The sequence below is a fragment of the Magnolia sinica genome, chromosome 5 (assembly GCF_029962835.1).
Source record: "Magnolia sinica isolate HGM2019 chromosome 5, MsV1, whole genome shotgun sequence".
In the NCBI taxonomy this organism is placed as follows: domain Eukaryota; kingdom Viridiplantae; phylum Streptophyta; class Magnoliopsida; order Magnoliales; family Magnoliaceae; genus Magnolia; species Magnolia sinica.
Window position 1 is genome coordinate 16,194,372 of NC_080577.1, and position 6,587 is coordinate 16,200,958.

Consider the following 6,587-nt stretch of genomic DNA (forward strand, 5'->3'; position numbering starts at 1 on the left):
CATGCGGCCATGGGCATTGAATGAGTGGACAGGATTCCTCATCTCCTTCTCTTCTAAAACAAAATTCCTCTCTTGGTTGCATTGGAAGAAAAAAGAGAAAATGATTCATCATAAGGATTTCTTAAGGGAGAGATGAGTTTCATTGCAGACTGCAAGAGAAATTGCAGGAGGCGGTGACTTTAGTGGGTTTTTTTTCATCGTAATTTCTACTGTTGATGAGAAAATCTGGATCACCCTCCACTTCGTTGTTGATGACAAAATCTGGATCACCCTCCACTTCGCGTTCCTCGAATGAACCCTGGTCCTACACAAAGGGTGAGCAAAGGAGACCCTGGCTAAGCCTGGGGACCCTTCGATGCCTGAGTCATGTTAAGGGAATCGAGGTCTAAGTTGAAAAGTAGAGGGAGACCGTTATCGCCCCCCGTAGCAATGGGGTCTTATTGTATTTATACCTGACTGTCGAACGGTCTAGGTCTGTTAATCTCGGCACGATTCACTCAATCAGTAGGATTTTTGGATCATGGGGATATCGTACGCAATTCGAGGATCGTGTAGGATCTTATGCGCATCATGCGTATCTGCGACAGAAGTAACTGGTCACGTCCACTTATGGTAGTTTCTAAGCTTAGCTCATGGAACGCCCACCATGGGATCCGGCCTCGGCTCAGACCTTCTAACAGATAAGGTCTCAATCAGAGTGGTTATAAGCCTTCGTTGAAGAGTGTCCGCACTTATAGTCCAAGTCGAGCTGGTAGTCATTCGCCCGATCGAGTCAGCATGACGTTAGCCCTCGAGATTATAAGGGGCTCGGATCTTCACATAACAGAAGCCCCCTACTCTTCGAGGTCGGTTACGGACTCAGAGAGTAAGCATTCGGAAGATTAACCGCCTCGTCTGCATGAACCTTCCATGCGTGCTGATATTATCCTGATTTCGAAATTTTGAAGCGACGCACCCTCAAGGTTTCCTACCCACGGGCCAATATTCAGCGGCCGCATGGCGACGGTTAAGATTTCGAATCGTCGTCTGCCTATGGCATATTGCTACGTATACCCTGATCAGTGTTTCGGACGGAGCTTTCATTGCTCGGGTATCGTTTCGTTTATCAGGAGCATGCTGCTCGATGTCAGAGGCGTACTGCTCGACAGAGCCTGGGCCAATAGTGTGCGGCCACGTAAGCTCCGAAGTTGGTTCCCGATGATTCGGCTGCGGCCATCATTTCTTGTCATTAATGCAGAGATTTGACAAGGTCTATATAAGCCTCCTTTGGAGACCTCTGTTTTACTTTTGCGCTTTCTGTTTGAGTTGTTACCGGAGGAGGCGATTTCCGGCGAGGGTGATTCTGACCGATCAGGCATTTCCGGCAAAAGCGATTCCCGGTGATTGTTCGGTAAGTCTCCTTCCTTGTGCTTCTTTGCGTACCTTCCTTTTAAGATGTCGTCCGACCTGGAGACCGTTCGGGATTATGATGACGATTCCGAGTCGGGGAGTTCTGATGACAGGAGAGGGGCCTCTGAAGGTCCCTATGAAGCTGTACCCCTATTATTCCCTCCGCCCCGAAGACAGAAAGAAGTAGGGGCTCGGACTCGAAGGGTTGTTGAGAAGGCTGCTCGAGCCCCCTCGGGTTACAACTACCGAGGCCACAGGGATGCCAGCAAGTGGACGGGCCTTGGAGGTAGTCCTAGGAGGTTTCGTGCTCTCTGAGTCTCAGATGGAATGGATCTGCTCGGAGTTTCAGATCCCCGACTCCGTCCAGATAAGAGCCCCCGGGCCCCTCGACACCGCTGGTGCGCCTGCGGAGGGAGAGGTTACCATTTTCCTCTGTGCGCTATAATGCAGGCTCCGACTTTCTCTGCATCCCTTTATTCGAGCCGTGACAGCCTACCTCAACTTAGCTCCCGGGCAATTTACCCCCAATGCTTGGAGGGTGCTAATTTCTTCTTATATTATCTGGCGTCAAGTTGGGAACCCAGAGCTAACCCTTGAGGAGTTGAAAAGTTTGTACCTGGTCAAGCACGACAGTCAGGAACTATGGTACTATTTCGCGACCGGAGGCAGCAAGGGGTCGGGGCTTGTGATGAATCTTCCGTCCTCCAATAAGGACTGGAAGAATAAACGGTTCTGGGCTGCGGGCGAATGGGAGGCGCTGGTGACTGAGCTCAGAACCTTGATAACACGGGTTCCCACCTGATTTTCAAAACCAGGTTGGACCAATTATTCCCTCCTTTCTTCATACTTTTCTTTATTATGCTGGTCAGACTGAAGCTATATTTATCTTTGCAGATTTTCTAAGGGGCACACTGTTGAGGGTCAAATATTGCATATCAGACCCAGTTATTGCTTGGATTTATGAACATGGTACCGTTTAATAGCCCATTTTAATCATATTTGTGTTGCAGGGCGTATTTATGAGCCTAGACTGGGAAAAGGTACTGAGAGCATAGATTTAACATTCAGAATGCACCAAGGCAAGGGACGGACTCCAAGGGACCAAGATCGACGGAATTATACGCCAGGGATCTGCGAAAATCGAGAAACTGAAACTCAAGCGGCCTGAAAGTCGGCCAGAATGCAAGATCATGGGGTTCCCACCATCCGTCCAGCTCGAAACTTTATATATGGCCTGAAGACCTTAAATAAGCCGTACAAATCAAAAATCAGCTATTGGACCGCTGTGAAAATGGCCCAACGGTTAGATCAGCCCCTTAAAACCTTAAGTGGGTCCCACCTGATATCTGGATATTCTCCATTTTTGGTCTCAATTGTTTAAATGAGCTGACAAAATGGATAGACGGAGCGGATCTCTCAAAAACATCATAATGGACCCCACTGGAGTATGCGTGTGCATAGTGCATAAGTGCACTGGCCGTGCACAGGAACGAGAAGTCGGTCAATCCGACTTTTGACCGGCTTCTTCTTCCAATTTCAACCAAAACGCAACAGCGTTTTACGCCGTGCATCGCGGTTTTGAGTTGTGGGCCCCACACATCATCCAAATGGATGATCAGTGCCGTCTATTGCGTCCATAGGGGGGCGAAAACCCTCTCCTAGGTGTCCGTTTGTCCTCATGCAAGCTACGAGAAGATCCTAACTATAAATCGCAGGTTGGACGGCAGCGAGCAAAGTTCAGTGGACCACACCAACTACACTCCAAAACCGTCCATTCCTGATTGGTTTTTCGTCAGTAACTCATTGGACGTGGTGGATTTTATCAAAAACATCACCGTGGGGTCCATCAATCATCGGTTATTCCGACGCGGAAGCTCTGTTTCGCGTCTGAAGCTGCGGAGAAATCTTGTGGGCCACTGTCGTGACTTATCAGTCGGATCTGGACCGTTCATTAGACGCCCATGCTCCTTAAAAACAGTGCCTAGGTGGTGGAATTGCAGAGGACATCTCTAATTGGATTTCGATCGTCCAATCGGAAGACCGACGGTGAATTGAACTAACTCGTTGTTCACCTCGAAGCGGATCCAAAACCAATCAGGTTTCACTGGTTTTTCGAGGGGAAACTAATGGATGGGTCGGATTTCTCATCCAACATCAATCCTGGGGCCACCAGTCATCACAGATGCAAGGCCGTGTTTCTTTTCGCGTAAACAGGGAGTCCGGCTCCGTTGCAAACGGACTGCGAAGGAGAAGTTGGTGTTGGACTCAGCCACCACTGTCGGAATCCTATAAAGGAGCTCAGTTGGGTTTTTGATAGGGGGATTAGGAGGAGGAGAGAAACCGTGGGACTGGCAGCGTGTGGAGGTGCTCGTTTTGGAGGATTGAAGGAAGAAAGGAAGAAACGTGAAGACGTGGTTTTTTCTGCTGTAGTGGACGTGGCTGGAGAGAGAGCTGCTGGACGTGAAAGGGCTGCTGGGATTGAAAGGGCTGCCGGCTGGAACGTGGGATGGAGGTGGCTTGGGCTGCTGGAATGTGAGTGGGAAAAAGAAAAAAACTAAGTGTTTTCTTCTTTCCTTTTCTTTGTGTTCCGTTTTTCTTTTCCCTTGTATTAGTTTCAGGCCATTCATGTGTGGCTAAACCTCTTAGCTAGGGCTAAGAGGTGAAGCCTGTAGCGAGATGGGAGATTCTACTTTGTGCCTTTAAAATTCATAAACTGAATTTGATTTAGTTGATTATTATAAGGAATATTTTTCTTAGTCTTTAATGGTCTATTGTAACTGAAATTACAATGGGTTTGCAATGGCTTTGAATATTTCTTTCCCCTTTTTATGTTTATGAAGTCAGGAAGCCCTGTTGTTCATCATTGCTCCATGGGCATGGTAGGATGACAGTACCCTTCCTGATCCTCATACATTGTTGAATGGTTGGTAATTAGTTTAATCCTGTTGTTTGCTTTGTCTCCTGGGCATGGTTAGATGATGGAATCCATTCTAATTCATATACCCTTCACCTCTTGAAAACTATATCAAAGGAAGTGTAGTTAAAATCCATGATTTCTGAAGCAGGTATAATTTCTCCCTGATCTCTACAAGTGGATCCTCTGAATCCCTAGTTTCTTTCCTCTGAATTCCTTGAAGTTTTAGATAATTATTCCATAATTATTTCTTAAATTCTATTTGGTTTAGATCGCATTCTAGACTAGTTCTATTTCTACCTAGTTTCAGGAAACGTACAGGTATCAGTCCCTGTGGATTCGACCTCGGTCTTACCGAGTTTATTACTACATCACAACCCTATACTTGGGGAGTGAACAAGTTTTGGGCGCCGTTGCCGGGGACTGACGGTTACGATTCTTTGAAATTAATTAGTTTTAGAATTAGTTTGAGATTAGAATTTTACTAACTTTAGTTTTAGATTTTTATTTCTATTTGATTTTTAGAACTAACTTGTTTCCTGTTTTGTAGGATCTTGACATAAACTTCTAAATTGGTAATCCTTTTCTAATTCCTCTACTTTTTCTATTTTTAGAATTAGGGTTTGAATTTTAGGAATTTTCTAATTCTAGTATCTTCCCATCTATAGGAAATAGTTTATTCTTAGAAACTAGGTTATTTCTTTCCCTTTTTAGAAATTAACTTTTTACTTTTATTTTTGATAACTTTCTAATTTTAGAATCTAATTTGTTTCCTAATTTATTTTTAGAATTTTTTTAGAAACTAACTTTCTTATTGTGTAGGCCTTTAAGATAGAAATTTCTAATTCGGTAAGTTCTTTCTCTCTACTTTCTATTTTTCATATCTCTTTTTAATTTAATTTTTTTTTCTTTTTAGAAACTAGTTTACTTCTATCCTCCTTTTCAAGGATTTTCTAATTCTAGACATTCTCTTTAGATTTAACTTATTTTGTTTTATTTTTGCAGGTTTTAACTTAGGACTCCAATTTGGTAATTTCTTTCCAACTCTCCCTCTCTTTCTTTCTAGATTTTCTTTTCCTTTCTTAGGATTAGGTTTTTAATTGAGGGCTGCGAGTGTTTTCACGCCCAAGTGGGCCCGTGACAACACTCGACGTCTCTTGACTGAAGGAGGATTGGTTGAGGGGTTGACTATTCATCGCAGGATTAGACACCGCTCGAAATTCCCTGAGTTAACTGAAGTTATGGCTGAAGACCAACCTCCTCTACTTCCACCCAGGGTGGAGGATACCCAAGATGAAAATGAGGTGCAACAGGCACCCCCGCCTCGTACTTTACGAGATTATCTACAACCGGCGGGAGTGAGTACGCCCTCATGCATGATTTTTCCTGAAAACACAGGACAAATGGACATCAAGCCAGGAGTTATCCAACTCCTTCCCAAATTCCATGGACTTGAATCAGAAAGCCCATATTTACATTTGAAAGAGTTCGATGAGATTATAGCTACATTATGTTTTCCTAATGTATCTGAGGATACAATTAGGCTGAAACTCTTTCCTTTTTCCTTAAAAGAGAAAGCTAAGACGTGGTTACATTCACTGCGTCCTAGATCCATTGGCACATGGAACGACATGCAGAGGGAATTCATAAAAAAATTCTTCCCACATCATAAAACGATTACCCTCAGAAAAGCGATCATGAACTTTGCCCAAAAGGAAGATGAAACATTCTTCCAATGTTGGGAAAGGTTCAAAGATTTGGTCAGTTCGTGCCCACAACACAGATTTGAAACGTGGCGCATTACAAATTTTTTTCTACGATGGACTGACATCTTCCATGCGCCAAATGGTCGAAACAATGTGTAATGGAGAGTTCATTAATAAAGATGTCGACGAGGTATGGGACTACCTCGACAGTCTGGCTGAAAAAACACAATCTTGGGACTATTACCCAAAGTTGAACACCACGTCTAGGCCGACTCAATTAAAGGAGAAAGGTGGATTATATCTCTTGAAAGAAGAGGATGATCTCAAGTGTAAAGTGACTACGCTCATAAGGAAAGTTGAAGCCATGGAAGGAAAGAAGGATAAGGTCAATGAAATTGTTTGCGGCATCTGTGTTTGCAACATTCACACAATTGAAAACTGTCCTACAATACCCGCCTTTCGAGGAGTGTTGAATGAACAAGCCAATGCCGTAAACAACTATCAAAGACCTTTTACTGGACCTAACTCCAATACATACAATCCTGGCTGGAAAAATCATCCAAACTTTAGTTGGAGGA

The 6,587-nt window shown here is 44.2% G+C and overlaps 1 non-coding gene across 1 annotated transcript; it reads right to left on the reverse strand.

The window, feature by feature from the left end:
- Nucleotides 1–5,982: 5,982 nt before the first annotated feature.
- Nucleotides 5,983–6,089, reverse strand: LOC131247548 (small nucleolar RNA R71). Its single transcript, XR_009171829.1, has one exon. It is a non-coding gene; the product is annotated as a small nucleolar RNA R71 (small nucleolar RNA).
- Nucleotides 6,090–6,587: the final 498 nt, after the last annotated feature.